A 17,874-nucleotide genomic window follows, 5' to 3' on the forward strand; every position below is an offset into this window, starting at 1 on the left:
GTCCCAGCTAGTCAGGATGCTGAGGCACGATAATTGCTTGAACCCAGCAGGCGGAGGTTGCAGTGAGCCAAGACTGTGCCACTGCACTCCGGCCTAGGTGAAAGAACAAGACTCTGTCTCAAAAACAAAAAAGAGAAGAAAAAAAAGAGAAAGGAAAATATAGGGTTGTTGCAGATGTAATTAGTTAAATTAAGATGAGGTCATACTGGAGCAGTGTGGACCTCTAACCCAATATGACTAGTGTCCTTATAAGAAGACATGAAGGGATGCATGTGGGTGGAGGCAGAAACTGGAGTGATGTTTCCACAGGCCAAGGAACATGGAAGATGCCCAGTAGGCCACCAGAAGCCAGGAGGGAGGCCTGGGCTAGATGATCCCAGCACGACTTGCCACCTTGGAAGAGGACCCACCAGGCCCAGCTCAGCCTTCAGGTGGCCGCCTCCCTGGCTGACAGCTGGCCCTGCCACAGCCTGGGTGGCCTGTAGAAGGAAGCAACCCTGCCAACACCTTGATCTCAGGCCTCTGGCCTCCAGAGCTGTGTGAGAGCACATTTCAAGAGCACGAAGCCACCCAGTGAGTGGCACTTTGCCACGGCAGCCCCCGGAAACAGATGCACCTCTTACCTGAAACGTAACAAGGGTGTTGGCCTGGATGATCTTTGGGGTCCTTTCCATCTCTACATATGCTGACTTTGGTCACATTCCCATCTTGTCCCCAAAAGTGAAATTGTCACTCAAGGCAAATTTACCCAGTTCTTTCTGTTGTTCCTTCATTCCAGAAGCTTCCTGGACCCTAGCAACCAGCACCGTTTCCCTCTGCAGCTCCTCAATGAGTGGGCTGCCTCCTCCATGCTCCACTGCACACCTGCTTCATGTCAGGCACTCTGCTGGGAAGTGGGGTAAAAATGCAGACTGGTCTCTTGACCTCATGAAGGTGGGATTCTAGTGGAGACTTGGCTTTGAACACAAAATCTACCAGGGCAGCTGTCCCCCAGGATGGCCCCCAGTGAGCCCCACATCCTGGTGTGTTCACAACCCCATGGAGTTGCCTCCCTTGTTGATGTGGGGCTGGCCTATCAACCGATGAATGGATAGAGGAGATGTGGTATGTCCATACAATGGAATAGCACTCAGCTATGAAAAGGAATGAAATGCTGACACATGTTACAACATGGAGGAACTTTGGAAACATTATGTTGAGTGAAATAACACAGGCACTAAAGGACAAATATCACAGGATTCTACTTACACGAGGTTCCTAAAATAGGCAGAATTCACAGAGACAGAAAGCAGATTAGGGGCTTCCAGGGATGGGGAGGGATGGGGGAATGGAAGTTATTGATTAATGGGTACAGAGTTTCTACATGGGGTTTTGGAAGTAGATGTAGTGATGGTTGTACATTGTGAATATAATTAATGCCACTGAATTGCACATCTAAAAATGATTAACATGGCATCATTTGTAATATATATTTTACCACAACAATATAAAAATAAATTCAAAGCCAGCCTGGGCCATATAGCAAGACCTTATCTCTAAAAAATAAAAGAAAATTTAAGTAGCTGAGCATGGTAGTGCATGCCTGTGGTCCCAGTTATTTGGAAGACTGAGACGGGAGGATCACTTGAGCCTGGGAGGTCAAGGCTGCAGTGAGCCATGATCATGCCACTGCACTCCAGCCTGGGCAATCGAGCAAGACTGTCTCAAAAAAAAGACTGGCCTATGTGACCAAAACAACATGGCAGACATGCTAGTGTATGACCTTCACATCAAGGTCACAAAGTCATCCTAGCCTCTGCCTACGACTCCAGGCTCACTTGTTCTGGAGGAAGCTGGCTGCCACGCCATGAAGACATGCAAGCAGCCTCATGGCAAGACCCTTGCGAAGGGAAACTGAGGCCTCAAGTCGATCGCCAGCACCAACTTGCCACCTTGGAAGAGGACCCACCGGGCCCAGCACAGCCTTCAGGTGACCACCTCCCTGGCTGACAGCTGGCCCTGCCGCAGCCTCCCGAGAGGCCAGAACCATCCAGCTAAACCTCTCCTGACACCTAAACCAAGGACACCATGGCACATGATAAGTAATTATGTGGTTTTAAGCCAATATGTTTTAGAGTTATTTGCTACATACCATTATAGCGCTAATACACTCATCAGTAAGTATGAGGACGGGCTTATGTCTGTAGTCCCAGCACTTCGGGAAGCCAAGGCAGGAGGATCACTTGAGCCCAGGAGTTCAAAACTAGTCTGGGCAACATAGAAAGACCGTCTCTATTTTTTTTAATTAAAAAAAATTTTTAAGAAGTACAAAAAATGAATAAATATGAGGACAAAGTGGCCAAGCACAGTGGCTCACGCCTGTAATCCCAGCACTTTGGGAGGCCGAGGCGGGCAGATCATGAGGTCAGGAGATCAAGACCATCCTGGCCAACATGGTGAAACCCCGTCTCTACTAAAATACAAATACAGGAGGAGGCAGCGTCGTCCAGGAGGGCGGCTCAAAGCTGGACTCCCCTGATTCCTGGCTATGAGACCTCACGTTTCCTAACTTGTCTGTAACATGGTTTTCTCATATTCAAGCAAAGATATTATTAGTACCAACCTTCTGGGGGATCCTGTGACGATTCAGTGAATGAGGCCCCGTAAATCAGAGGGCACCCGCACTTGGTGTAGGAGAACTGCCACTGCTTCCCCATGGACATCAGTAACACAAGTAACAGGTGTGTGCACAAACATTTGCACAGCTGGCACTGCCTACGGCAGGGTCCTGACACCCGGGCGGCCCCACCCACAGCTCTGGCAGCAGCAGAGACCCGGGGCCAGTCCACGAATTCACAAATAGTCCGTTCTGTTATGCTGCGATGCAGACATCCCTAAAAATCACTGCACTCTGCAAAATCATGTGAGATGACCCAGCAGGCTATGAGGGAGATAGAGTTAGGGGCTTCATCAGCAAGACATTTACAAAAGACTGGAACCTAATAAAAATGATAGCACAGACCGGGCGCAGTGGCTCATGCCTGTAATCCCAGTACTTTGGGAGGCCGAGGTAGGTGGATCACCTGAGGCCAGGTGTTCGAGACCAGCCTGGCCAACATGGCAAAACCCCATCTCTACTAAAAATATAAAAATTCGCTGGGCATGGTGACAGGCACCTGTAATCCCAGCTACTCAGGAGGCTGAGGCAGGAGAATTGCTTGACCCAGGAAGCGGAGGTTGCAGTGAGCTGAGATCGCGCCACTACACTCCAGCCTGGGCGACCAGAGTGAACTGTCTCAAAAAAAAAAAAAAAAGATAGCACAGTTTTACATGTTAAATGGTTAAGAAATACATACAAACTAAAATTATTATGGTGCTTTCCTTTAAAAAGACTTGAGGCTTGTTTGAGGAACTGGGGGCTGGGGTTGTGAGCTGCGTGATCTGGAATTGGGGGGCACATTCTAGCACCAGAGCTGGATGGATGTGACTCCTAACCCACCCTGTGAAAGGAGGGCTGGAGGGTGCATGGGTGGGGTTGTGTGTTCCCAGGGTGTGTGCGAGGGTGGGGTTGTGTGTTCCTAGGTTCTGGTCAGCCAGGTGCCATTCTCTGCATTCGCCTGGTGTTTCTGAGGACAAAATTGTGCGGAGCAAATGTGAACTTTGAAACTCACGTTATGCTCCAATTGTTCCCTACTCTAGCAATTGTAGATTGCTATCAGAGCAATTGGAGCAAATTCATTTTCAAAACAAGCCGTAGAGCAGAACTGAAAGCATCACATCCCTTGAGGACTCCAGACACGTTGAGAAAGGGGAGCTTTCTAGAAGGTGGCATCTGCAGATGTCGACATCAGTGGCGGTGCCAGGAGGGGCTTTGCAGGGCCACAGGGCAGCAGCTCCATGCAGCTGGCCCCACCCCAGGCCTGGTGAGCTCTCCTGGCTGTGTACTCAGCCCTCAGCCTGATGACCCACACCAGATGCACAGCCTGCTGTTTACCAAGCCCTCCCACCCACACCAGGCTGCCTCCTGACAGCCTCATGGGGACAAAGTGCAGGCATCATTCGTCCACATTTGACAGAGATGGAAGAGGGGGCTCAGAGAAGCTGATTACTTGCCCGAAGACACACAGCCTGCAAAGTGAGGTGGCGCTTCCACATCCCAGGCTCTGGCTGACCCTCTGCCTGTCCTCCTATGCAGTAGGTGGGGTCTCGTCACCAAGCGCTGGGATAAACTCCAGGGGTCAGGCTCAAGGCCACGCATCCAGAGGCAAAGGCTGCAAGAAGAGAGGTGCAGGAAACCCAGGTAACCGAAAGGCACCTGCCTCGAGCGAGCTTCCTCCAGCCCTGACACCTGATCCTTCTTTCAGTGGAAAGGACAAGCCACCGTCCACACTGCGCCTTTAACAGTCACACCCAGCGAGGCTGAGGAATGTTCCGGAACAGCCAGGATGTGGGCTTCTTTGTAGCAGGAGTGTGCCACATGCAGTTCAATCCTGAGTCAGAGGCCTGAGCAAGCAACTTGCAAGATGTTTGAGGAGCTTAGCATGGACTGTGGCAGGCAGGCAGTTGCTTCTATGATTAAAAAGGCCCGACTCCCGCCTGCATCTGCCCTCGACTCTCAGGGCACACCTGGGCCCTCGGGCCAGGTGTGCTCAGCTGAGCTTGGCCATTTCTCCTCCCTCGCTCCACAGGCTGCACAGGGCCAGTCGGTCATCACACGGCCCACGTGGCCTTTGGGACCAAGCCTGCCCTGCTGGGGTATGCTTCAGGGACCTGAAGATGGAACACTCCCCTGGGCCAGTGGACACACACACAAGCGCGTGCACGCACACACACACACAGAAGCAAAAACTGCTTTGTCCAAGAAAGGCACAGACACATTTATAACCAGATTCCAAGGTCAGCTGCTTGGAGCATGAAGCGAGGTCATGTTCTCTTGCTTCTTGAACTAGGTCATCTCTCAAAGAAATCTCAGGGTCCTCCTTCAAAATAACTCCAAGACCCCCGGCCCAGCAGATGCTCTGTCAGTCCAAAGGTCAAGCCCTGGTCACAGCATCTCAAGGAGACAAACAGACAAGTCACCTGAGTGTCTGTTGCAGCGGCCAACACCACAGGGTGTCGCTGTTAGGAAAGGTACCCTCCCCCTCCAGCCCTGCAAAGTCCAAGCTCACGGCCAGAAATCCTCAGCCACCAGGCAAAGAGCTGGCCTGTCCTGTCTTCCTGGCTCCTCTCCGCCTCAACTGGACCCACAACATCGAGTGCCCTGGGAACAGAGCATGGCACGCTGACCACGCTTCTTAGGGCTGCCCATCACAGCACCACACTGTGTTCAGAACCCCCACCCTCAGGCTCCCCAGCTGGGCCAGGGCGGGAGCCAGGCTCCCCTCTCCATTGCAAAGCCCTTCCCCCAGCGCCCCCCTTCACCTCCTGTGCAGGGATCAGTGGTGCTTCTTTCAGGGGAAAAGCACAGTCGCCCCGTATGAAATCTGAGGACACATACGTACAGCTGCGTGGTGGACGGTGTTGTGGATCTGTGTCATTGCTACGAGAATCTTGCTCCCAGCTGCACTCCATCTGATACCTGTTGGAGGTGTGCGCTGCAACAGGTGAGGCCACCATCCTGCCCACCTGTGATCCAAAAAAGTCTGGAGTCGGCCTGCATGATGGGGAAGAAGCTGCTTCCATCCCGAGCCTCAGAGGCAGAAGTCAGTGGCCCAAACTCCAGGGCCTAGTTACTGGTGTGTGCATATACATACACGTATGTGCAGACTCGTGTGTGCCTATGCACAGATATGCATCTAGGATGTGTGCACACATGTTCACACATGGAGTATACAATGAACTGCTACATGTTTCCATGTGTATATATATTATATATAGATATTTACTGGTTTGTTTGTGTGTATGTGTATATATACTGGTATAGGTGTGTAGACTATCATGCATGTATGTGTGTATACATATACTGGTATGTATGCGTGTGCATATATAGAGGTATATATATGTGTGTGTGTCCGTATCTATTTACTAGTATATATGATGTGTGTGTGTACTGGTATGGATGTGTGGGTATGTGCATTTGCTGGTATGTATGTATGTGTTTGCTAACACACACGTGCACAGGCAGAATGCTTCCAGGGGACCGCACAGCCTCTAGTTCGCAGCCCCCACCCCTCCCTTTGCCCCTGCACTCTCCCCTCTCTGAATTGCATTCGCATGAAAAGGTGCAGGTTCTGACCCGGCAGCGCCACCTCCTGGACACCTAGGGATTTCTGGCAGCGCCTACTTGGCCACCAGCACTCAGAGGGAGAGATGAATCCGAGAGAGATCAGGGGATGGGGCACTGAGTGACGTCCCCAGGATCACAGGGTTCTCAGACGGCCCCAGCAGTCCATGAATTCATCTGCAACTCTACAGATGAATTCCAAAGGGCCAGAACCCTTAATAAATCAGGGACTCCTCCACCTCAAAGTGGGGAAGACTCAGCCCCAGGGGAGTAAAGTCTGGGTGACCCCAGGAGGGACAGGGGAACTTGCTGGGCAGCTGGCCTTGTGCTGCCACAGCTTGTCAGGGAGGTTTCTACAGCACATGGAGGGAGGTGGGTGGTGGGGGCAGTAAGCAGAGGGAGGGGAGGCTCCAGGGGGTCCCGGATGGAGTGCTGGAGGCTTCGGGGAACCTGGAGTGGAACAGAGTTTTAGAAGAAGCAAGCCAGGGCTGGGCACAGCGGCTCAGGCATGTAATCCCAGCACTTTGGGAGGAGAGGAGGGCAGATCACCTGAGATCAGGAGTTCGAGACCAGCCTGGCCAACATGGTGAAACCCCATGTCTACTAAAAATACAAAAATTAGCTAGGCATGGTGGTGCACTTCTGTAATCCTAACTATTCAGGAAGCTGAGGTAGGAGAATCACTTGAACCCAGAAGGCAGAGGATGCAGTGATCCGAGATCATGCCACTGTACTGCAGCCTGGGTGACAGAGTGAGACTCCATCAAAAAAAAAAAAAAAAAAAAGACAATGCTTAAATAGGACAAATTGAAATCCTGTCCAGTGGAATAGCACTTCTGAGGTGTTCCTGCCAAGACAGATAACGCAAATCAAATCCCCAGGGGGCAGCAGTCTCTCGAGTGGCGGCACAGCCCACAGAATAACTGGTTTTTAATCTTGGAAAGTGTCAAGGCCATGAAAGTCAAGTAAAGACTGAGCTCAGCTTCAGACTCTAGGAGACTAAGGAGATGTGACAACCAGAAGCCACGTGCCAATTTGAACTGGGTGCATTCACTGTGAAGAAATCACCAGACCACTGGGGAGACTTGAACAGCAGCAACGCGCCCTGCGAACTTGAGTTGTGAGTGAAGGTTGTTCTGACCGACCATGTGGGAGAAAGTCCGTATTTGCCGGAAATACACGGGAGTATTGGGGGTGATGGAGTATTGGAGGTGGAGTATTAGGGAGCAAGTGTTGACAATTTACCCTCAAATGGTTCAGGAAAAAATACATGATTTGTGCTGCAGTGGAAGCTCTTCTGTAAGTCAGAGATTATTTTAGATTTTTTAAAAATTACACACACACGCCCACAAAACTATCTCTGGCAAATTCCTGAGAAGAGCAGGACTCTCCTCCTCCAATGAGCAATTCTAACCAGGGAAACTTCTCTACCTGGCATTGAAATCTGGCCCACAGGAGGTGCTTCTCTGGCCCCAACTCCCTCTTCCCTCAGACTCCTAACGGGATGGAGTCAGGGAAACAGGATCAACACACCTGGGGGTCCAGCCTGTACAGCGTCGGCAAGGAGGGTTATCGCTGGCTTTTACTGGGCACTCACTGTGTGGATGGGGCTTTAAGTCAAGCTGACCAGGGATTGAATCTTGGCTTACCTTAGCTGTGTGATCCTGGGCAAGTCGCTTTACCTCTCTGAGTCTTGGCTTTCTGCTGTGTAAAATAAGGACAAATCACCTCTATCTTGCTGGGTTGTGGTTCAGACTAGAGAGAATCGTGCAGAATGTCAGGTACGGCAATGGATTTCCAGACTTTAGGCCTGTGGGAAGTCAGCCTCAGAATCTCCTGGGAATCTTTTTATTGAACACAGATTCCTGTAACCTACTCTCAGAGATTCTGATCAAACTCACCTGGCCAGTTTCAGCTACACCTGCTGAACTATTTACCGAACTATTTACAGCTCTCCAAATGCACTATAGCACTTCTTACCACTATGCCTTTGTACACACAGTTCCCCCATCTAGAATGCCCTTCCCCCTTTGATTGAAAAACTCCTACTCATCCTTCAAAACCCAGCTGAAATGTCTCCCCAATGATGAAGACTTTCCTGACCATGGCCCCACCTCCCAGTACTCGCTTCTTTGCCGGATCAGTTGTTATGACATCAATAAGAAGTATAATTACCTTCCATTTAGTGAATCTATTATGTACCTCTCATTTCACATACTGTATCTTTACAACAGTTACGCCAAGGACTAATTATTAGCCCTGTTTCCCTGTTTACATATGAAAAAGCTGAGTCTCTGAGAGCTTAAGCAGCTTGCCCTCAGTCCCACAGCTGATCGGGGACAAAGCCAGAAACCCAGGCTACTGAGCCCCGAATCTCTAGCTCTGGTCCTTATGGTCTTGGTCTGCCTTCCCCTTTCAGCACGTGAGCCTGCAGATGTCAGAGCCCAGGGTGTGCTGTGCATTCATCGCATTCATTTCTTTCTTTCTTTTTTTTGAGACGAAGCTTCGCTCTTGTTGCCCAGGCTGGAGTGCAATGGCACGATCTTGGCTCACTGCAATCTCTGCCTCCCGGGTTCATGCAATTCTCCTGCCTCAGCCTCCCAAGTAGCTGGGATTACAGGCGTGCGCCACCACGCCCAGCTAATTTTTTGTGGTTTTAGTACAGAAGGGGTTTCACCATTTTGGCCAGGCTGGTCTCGAACTCCTGACCTCAGGTGATCCACACGCCTCAGTCTCCCAAAGTGCTGGGATTACAGGCGTGAGCCACCGCGTGTGGCCTAGGTTAGGGTTCATTCATCTCTGTGTCCTCATCAGCACATTCCCTGATGCACAAACAGCAGGGAGCCCTAAGTGTCGGTCCCTATCTCCCAGGTCCACACCGCCTTCCGCCACACCAGGCTCTCTCCAGGCTGGCTGAGAGGGTGGAGCTGGCAGCCTCTGAGGCTGGTAAGCCGCGTGCCTTTGGGAGGTGAGGGGGACAGAGGGTGGGGTAACCAAGCAGGGCCTCTCCTAAGGAGGGCTTCCCCGGCCTTCCCCGGGGCGCAGCATCGACATTCGCCACCAGGGGGTGCTGCCGCACCGTTCCCGGCGCCTCCCCTGCCCCGCGAGGGACTGGGGCGTTTTCCACCGGGCGTGTGTCTGGGGCTGTGACTCAGAATCCTCAAACTCAGAGTTCACAGACGGAGGAACTCATGCTCAGACGACTGAACAAAAATATACAGAGCATGAAATTTTTACTCGAGAAATAGGGCACCTCTCTCCCCCTTGGGGAAAAGCGTTTTCCCTACTTCAGTAGGAGTTAACTCACCAAGGCTTTTAGGAGACGCCGCACAGCTGTGCTCCCGCTCGTTGAAAAAAAGATGCCAGAAGTGTAGAATTTGACCACAAACAACCGAGCTCCACGACGGAGTGTGGCATGTGTGCCAGGCCCTGTGCTGGGGGTGCAAAAGGCCCCCGTGTCTAGCCTGGCAGCAGTGACTTCGGGGTCCCTCCAGCAAGCTTGGCTACAGGTGTTCGATCTTACTGACATATTTTACAAATATAGCTACATTTTTCCAGCCCAAATTCAGTACACATGACCTAGCAAAGCATTCCAGAGGCAAACGGCTTTCTAGGAAGTGTAGCTTAGGAACCTAAATGCTGGCATTCTGGGGCTGACGGCGTATGGGAGCCATGAGCAGAGGATTTGAAAACGGACCTGTCTGGAAAGCCCAGCTCAGAGAGTCCCAAGAGCAGGGCTGGGCAGGCCCCGGATGCCTCCCTTGTAGGGGATTCTGGGGTCTCCTTCCCTCACAGACCCTTCTCCTCCACGAAGCTTCTTCTGGGGGCCTGAGCAAAGTCCCTCTTCTGTCTGGCATTCCACCCAAGCCGCCTCCTTTTCTCTCTGCACCTTCTCCTGGGAAATCTCATCCAAGTCCATGGCCTTAAACCTCTATCAAAGATGCCCCTAAGGCCGGGTGCAGTAGCTCACACCTGTAATCCCAGCACTTTCGGAGGCTGAGGCGGGTGGATGGATCACCTGAGGTCAGGAGTTCAAGACCAGCCTGACCAACATGGTGAAACCCTATCTATACTAAAAATACAAAATATTAGCCAGGCATAGTGGCGTACACCTATAACCCCAGCTACTTGGGAGGCTGAGGCAGGAGAATCGCTTGAACCCAGGAGGCGGAGGTTATAGTGAGCCAAGATTATACCACTGCACTCCAGCCTGGGCCACAGAGCGAGACTCCATCTCAAAAAACAAAACAAAACAAAAAGCAAAGATGTCCCTAAGACACCATTACTGAACATATAGACCAATAAATAACAATGATTACACAAATCACATGATAAATTGCATAACACCACACACACACACCACACACACCACACACACACACACCACACACACACCACACACACACACACTGCACACTGTGAACCTAAAAGCATCTGAGACACCGAATCAATTTGGAAAGTTTATTTTGCCAGTGTTAAAGACGCACCCATGATACAGCCTCAGGAGGCCCTGAGGTCATGTACCCAAGTGGTGGGGGCACAGCTTGCTTTCATACATTTTAGGGAGACACAAGACATCAATCAATATATGTAAGATATGCATTGGTTCGCTCCCCTAAGGCAGGACAATTTGAAGTTGGTAGAACTTCCAGGTCATGGGTAGATAAGAAACAAAGGTTATTTTGGGTCTTTGATGAGCTTTTCATTGAATACACGATTTACATGGGGGGGGGACGGTGTAGAGGAATAGTCACTTAGGCCTTAGTCTGACTCAGTGAACCTGCATTTTTATTTAAAAATAGGGCAGAGGAAGCTATCAGATATGCATTTGTCTCAGGTGAGCAGAGGGATGACTGAGTTCTGTCCTTTTCCCACACCTATGAAGACAAGCTATCAATTTACATCACCAGGGTGAAGTTCAACAGAACTGTTTTAGGGTTTTGCAGTCCACAAGAAATTTCCTTGTGGGAAATTGTGATGGAGGTATGTAGGTATTGTAGCTTTTTTTTTTTTTTTTTTAATCTTTGTAGCTATCTTATTTAGGAATCAAATGGGAGGCATGTTCGCCGGATGCAGTTCTCTGATTGACTTTTCCCTTTGGCCTAGTGATTTTGGGGTCCTGAGATTTATTTTCCATTCACAACACACACACACACACACACATACACACACACACACACACACACACACACACACGGGATATTAAACTGGCAACCGGCACAGTGCACAGCTCCAGGTTCCAGGCATGGCGGACCCAACCTGGTCCCTGACCACCTGCAGCCCCCACCGGCTCAGGCCTCCCTCCTGTCTGATTTCTACCTCCTCATGGGGCTGGGCTTCCCTGGCCACAGTTCTCTCCTACTTGGCCATTTTCTGCAATCTGGATTTTTTTATTCCCAAACTTGTGCCTAAATTTCTCAGGCACTAGATGATGCAAGAGGGGAATTTGGAATTTGGAGACAGTTCAAATCTCAGCTGCGCCACCACTAGCATCCATGTGACCTCCAACAAGTCATTACCCTCTCCAAGCCTCCGTTTCTTCCTACATGAAATGGGAGAAACCATGCCCACCCCACGAGGTTCTTGGTGACAGATGAGGAGAACCATCTACATTGAGCAGAGGAGTGTTTTAGTCTGAAGAGCAAAATGGTTTGGGGGTGAGGCTGTAAACCCTGGTGCTGCCACTTGCTAACCGTGACCTTGGGCAAGTTATCTAGCCTCATATGCCTCAGTCTTCTCGGCCATAAAATGGGTACAATTATAGCACTTACCCGCTCACACAACAACGGCGAGTTGAGTTAGTCTCTGTAGAGCGTGTTTAGCACGTGTCCAGAACATAGTGAGTGCTACCTCCATGATTTGCTAACACAAGCATTTGTCATGGTCATTTCAGGAAGGCTCTGGTAAAAGCTGACCTGTGTCAGCTCAGGGGACAGAGGCGTACAGAGTAGCCTGGAGGCGGCGCCAGGTGGGAGCTGACGAAGCCTGCAGGGGGCTGAGGCCAGCGTGGTGGAAGGAGCCAGCAGGAGCGCTGCGCTTTCATGGGCTCTAAGCGCCTCCAGGCACCCGCCGGTTCAGCTGCTTCTCTCCACCCCTCCAAAGGGTGGGAGAGACAGGGATCCCACCCTCCACGATGCCCTCCTTCAGGGCCTGGCTTCACACATGCCTGGTAGCAGGATGGCAACCCGATGGCGACTTCAGGCTTCACACCCACAGACGACCATAATCAGAGAAAGTAAAAAAGAAAGAAAAAACCCTCTCGGCCCAGGATTCTGACCAAGACTCCTGACGTTCACCTCAACTGGACCTCTTGGGCCACGTGCCCAACGCCAAGCCAGTGACCGTGGGGAATGGAACGGCTCCATCAAACAGGGCCCTCCTTGCTGGGAGTGGGGCAGGCTCCCCCCCAGGCACAAAGACGCCTGGGCTGGGATGGAGGACGTGGGGAAAAAACATCGGTGGGCACCAGCCCTGTGTGGGCCACTGTCCCTGTTGCATTTGCAGCCGACCTTAAATCTGTTCTCCAGAGTTGACTATCGGATGCTCATCACTGAATGTCTCCCAGGCGCCCCACAAGTGTTCATATTCAACAAGTCTAGAAATGAACCCTCGCCCTCAAACCCACCTTCTCTCCCTGGATTTCCTGTCCTGGTTGACACCTGGTTGAACCACTCACCATCCTAGTTCCCCAAAACCTGGGAATCACCACCCCCTCCCCATCCCCCAAGTCTGGCCAATTCCATCCCCCAGTGGCGTTCGTACCTGGCCCCATCTCTCCTCTTCCAATTGCCACCACCCAGACCCAATACTCTGCACCAAGACCCACAGGCCACTGTCTTAGGCCAAATATTGGCTCTCTGGCCCTTGCCAGAGAAAGCTGGCCAACCCCTGACCTGGATCTATAACTGATCTCCTGGCTCCCATCCATCCTCCACATCTGATGGCATCATTCAACAATGTAAGAATGTCAGTGGCCCCTGGTGACCTGCCACCCACAGCCTGCAAGATCTGACTCCCACCTACCCCTGCAGCCTCACCCTACACCTTACCACCCACCCTGCACTTGGGCAACTGGCACTAAAGGCTCCCAAACACACCATGCTTTTTCATGTTTTTCTTTATACTTCAGGTGCATGAGGCTGAGTTCCTCATTTTCCTCAACGCCGTCATTGCTCCATGCAACACCCCATCTTTTTAATAATCGATGTTATCTCTTTCATTTCTGCCAACCACTCCCATTTCTCTTCTTCCCAAAGGCAATAATGCTACCTGTGTTAACATGTATCTTTCATCTGGCTCTTGTGAAATTCTTGTTGCCAAGTTTTTGTGTGTGTTTTAATGCCTATAAATGGTGTTGTTTTATATATTACATTTTTTTGACCATTTTCTCTAAACACTGTTTAGTTTAAGACACATTCCTTTTGCTCTTTGTGCAACTCATTTAATTCTCATTGCTGCGCAGTTCTCCAAAGTATGGATTAAAACCATTTCATGCATCTATTCTCCTGGATTGCTTTTAAATTGACACCATCTGAAACAAAGTTGCAGGGCATCAATTTGTATATGCCCCTTAGGTGAGAATTTCTTTGAGAACTATTCCCAGGAGTAGAACAACTGGGTCACAGAATAAACCTGTGCTTGATTTCACAGCTGCCCGTAGAAGGACAGCTACATTCGCACTGGAAGTTCCCGTCCATCCTCAGGTTTCTGAATGTTTCCGGTCGAGTGGCCTTAAGATAAAACTTCATTATTGTCTTAATGTACAATGCAGTTCTCTGATTACTAATTTGGGCATCTCTTGATATGCTTGTTTGATTTGGGGAAATCTATAGATTACCTGTCCATATCTTTTGCCCCCTTTTCCACGGTGGCTTCTGATTTTCAGGGGTTCCTTTGCTTCTTGTTCTTACCTCTGCCTCTGCTGGCCTACCCTGTCCCTGGTCCTTTAAAGGCAGCTGTGTGTTCACATGGCCCCTGCAAAGCAGGCACCCCAAGCCATAGACAAGGCCCCTGCCTCAGGTGATGACGTGGGAACCCCCTGTGTTCTTCTTGAGTTTTTTGCTCTTGCATCCCCCGCCCACACTCCTGCTCAGTGACTCTTCTGGGACCCACCAGCCACATCCCCTTGACCTTGTCTTGATGAGAAGCCTTGCTTTCCCCGCCAGCATTCTGGCAGCAGAGTTCAGTTCTGGCTGCTGCCTTGTGCTCCTTTCCTCTCGCCAAGCCAGGGTGGGGGCCAGGGGAAAGCCACTTCTGTCTGAGCTCCATTCTCCAGGTGCCCCCACCAGTACACTACAGAGTCTCAGCTGCGATGGCACCATCTCTGGGGGCTTCCTGACCTGACCTTTCCTGGCAGCTAGTTCCTCCCTCCTTTGTGGTCCCTTGCAGCACTTATCACTTTGCTACAGTGAGGGGGTTCCACACCTGCTTCTGCATTTACTCAGGGAACTCACTAAAAACAGAGATCCGACCAGGTGCAGTGGCTCACACCTGTAATCCCAGCACTTTGGGAGGCTGAGGCGGGCAGATGACTAAGTCAAGAGACTGAAACCATCCTGGCCAACATGGTGAAACCTCATCTCTACTAAAAATACAAAAATTAGCTGGGTGTGGTGGCGGGTGCCTGTAGTCCCAGCTACTCAAAAGGCTGAGGCAGGACAATCGCTTGAACCAGGGAGGCAGAGGTTGCAGTGAGCCAAGATCGTGTCACTGCACTCCCCTGGTGACAGAGCGAGACTCTGTCTCAAAAAGAAAAAAAAAAAAAACGGGATCCAATCACCTCCCTCCTTTCTGTTTCCCTGGCACCCGCAGGCCCTGGCACGTGGAGGTGGCCAGCAAGTGCGCTATCATCACAAACATTTCCCAAGTACTGACTACAAGCCAGGCATCGTGCTAAGCACTTTACAAGCATTATTGCATTATCACAATTTTATAGCCCTATGTAGTTGGAACCTTTAATATCCTCCTTTTACAGGTGAAGAAATTTGAAGAAATTAGGTAAGGTGTCCAAGACCGCACAGCTAGTGAACAACCATTCATCGAATGAACCAAGGCATGGGCAAATACTGCCAATGCTGAAGTTCATGCCAAGCAGAGCCACTGCCCAGAGCAATCTTTCTTGGCACAAAATGAATGCCAAATGCCTAACTCTGCTCCTCAGATGGTCAACATGAGTTGCCATAGCCTGGGGAGGTGTCTTGGAAATGGGGACTTCCCACATTTCCCACTGCTGCACACAAGCCAGGCCGGACTGGCCTTTTAGCACCTAATCTGCAAGAGTGCTGGCTGCACTGGCTGGGAATGACAGTCCCCACACAGCCCTTCAGGTGACACCAAGAGCGAGGGACAGGGAAGGGTCAGGGGCTCGCCCTGGCTCCAGCAAGCACCCGGCTTGCAACTGCTGCCATCCAGGCCAGGGAGTCCTAGGGCCTGCACCCATCTGGATTGCTGCTCCTGCAGCTCTGCTGATTGCCCGACTGAGAAATTCGGGGGGTTTCCCGGTTGTTTATGCCACTCTTGTTTGGGGGACAGTCAAGCCAAGCCACCCTCGGGAAGAGCAACCCAGGACAGGTGCCTGCCTGTAAAGAGCAGGTGACGATCATCGGACAAAACCCCTGGGCCACTTTCCCATCTCCAGGGCAGCCCCTGGCTGGGGGGATCCTGGTGACATTCAGTGGCTCTGGGCTCTGTGTGGACCCGGAGAGGGCTGACCAGCTCCTTCCTGCCCCCCAGTATCACAACCCCATCAGTGGGCTCACCACACTGGTTTCTCGTCTGTGGAGTGGGAGCAATAGCGCCTCCTCCACAGCGCGCTGTGGGGACTTGCTGGGATACCGTGTGAGGGCCTAAGGCCGATGGCATGTAGGGAGTCCTCAGTGCCCGGGACGCGTTGACGGTTCCAGCAGCCAGTGCGGGGTGTTTGGGTGGGGAGGAAAGGAGCCAAGCCTGTCAGTGGAAAGGGAAGCAGCTTTTGTCAACTCCACAGGAATTCCTGGAGCACCCCGTGATCAGGCAATGATCAAGGCTGTGCCAAAAATGGCCCCTGCCCTCAGAGCTCATGCTCCAGTGTGGAAATTGGAAACTGGGGACCAGGAAGGGGGCTGGCTGCAATGAATATAAAATCACACTCCGGAGCGGTGCGCTCTGCGGGCCAGAGCAGGGTTCTGAACGACGTAGGCTCCATGAGGCGGTGGAGCGGGCTGGGCTCGCCTCTCCTTTCTTAGACACCACACCAGGCATTTCCATGCTTGTCACTTCACTGAGTCACCTCAGCAGTCCTCTGGGACGGGTCTCTTTGATAAAGATTTTTTTTATCTGATTCTACAGATGAAGAAACAGTGGCTCAGAGAGGTTGAACAACTTGCCCAGGGTCACACAGCCAGGTGGGGACAGTGTTGGGCGGGTCAACCCCAAACCCATCTGAACGGAACTCGGTCCACACCTTTCCCACCACTCCTCACTAAGCTGACCCTAGAATTCTGGTTCTAGGAGGGTCCCCATCAGTCCCTCTCACCCCAGGGGGACAGACTCTGATGGCCGCTGAGGCAAACTGCCTTTCTGTCCCCTTGCAGCTGGCTGTGGTGTGGCCCTGGCAGCCCTGGGGGGCTTTGGGGAAGGTCAGATAAGCCTGATCTGGAGAAGAGCCAGCCATGGGCTCTGTGGCTCCGCTTAGGGCTGCTGGCCCCTCAGGGCCTCGCTGAGAGGTGGCTGGCGGGACCTGGAGAGGATGAGAGTTCAGCAGCTCTCGATGGCCCCACCTGAGCCCCAACACTGGCTGGAAAACCATGTGGAACCCCAGGGGCAAACTCCAGGGATGAAATGACACTTCACCGAAAAGACCCACAGACCCTGGCCTCTTGGAGCTGACACCCTCGTGTAAAGGTGAGGGGATGTCACTTCTTAGACCAGGTTACACACTGACGGTGGCTTCAGTCTTGCTGTCTGTCACCCGCGTCCCCGCTCACGCTGCCTATGGAGAGGCCCAAGAGGCAATGAACCGATGTCTACACTCTGTGGGGACCTGCGGCAGCTGCTGCCTGAGTGTGCATGGAGTGAATGCTCCCCCAGCTTCCCCCTGACTGTGGCCAGCGAGAGACCCTGAGCCGGAGGGCCCAGCTAAGCCCACCACGTTCCTGACCCACAGGAGCTGTGGATCATAAACGCTAAGCTACAACGCTTTAGGGTAATTTGTTATGTAGTCATAGTGACCAACAAGTGGGAAAAAACACAAAAACATCCCTGAAAGAAGGCCTAGGAAGCTGATCATACTGGGTGTTGGCAGGAGGGAACTGGGGATCATTAAGGTCGCTGGGAATTAAGGTGAGAGAGAGACTTCACTCTGGACTCGGGCTTTTGAAACATTGAACTAGGCCAAGCGTGGTGGCTCACACCTATAATCCCAGCACTTTGGGAGGCCGAGAGGGGCGGATCACTTGAGATCAGGAGTTGGAGACCAGCCTGGCCAACATGGTGAAACCCCATCTCTACTAAAAATACAAACATTAGCTGGGTGTGGTGGTGCATGCCTGTGATCCCAGCTACTCGGGAGGCTGAGGCAGGAGAATCACTTGAACCTGGGGGTAGAGGTTTCGGTGAGCCAAGATCGTGCCACCACACTCCAGCATGGGCGACAAGAGTGAGACTCCGTCTCAAAAACAACAACAACAACAACA

The sequence above is a fragment of the Nomascus leucogenys genome, chromosome 19 (genome assembly GCF_006542625.1).
Source record: "Nomascus leucogenys isolate Asia chromosome 19, Asia_NLE_v1, whole genome shotgun sequence".
Classification (NCBI taxonomy): Eukaryota; Metazoa; Chordata; class Mammalia; order Primates; family Hylobatidae; genus Nomascus; species Nomascus leucogenys.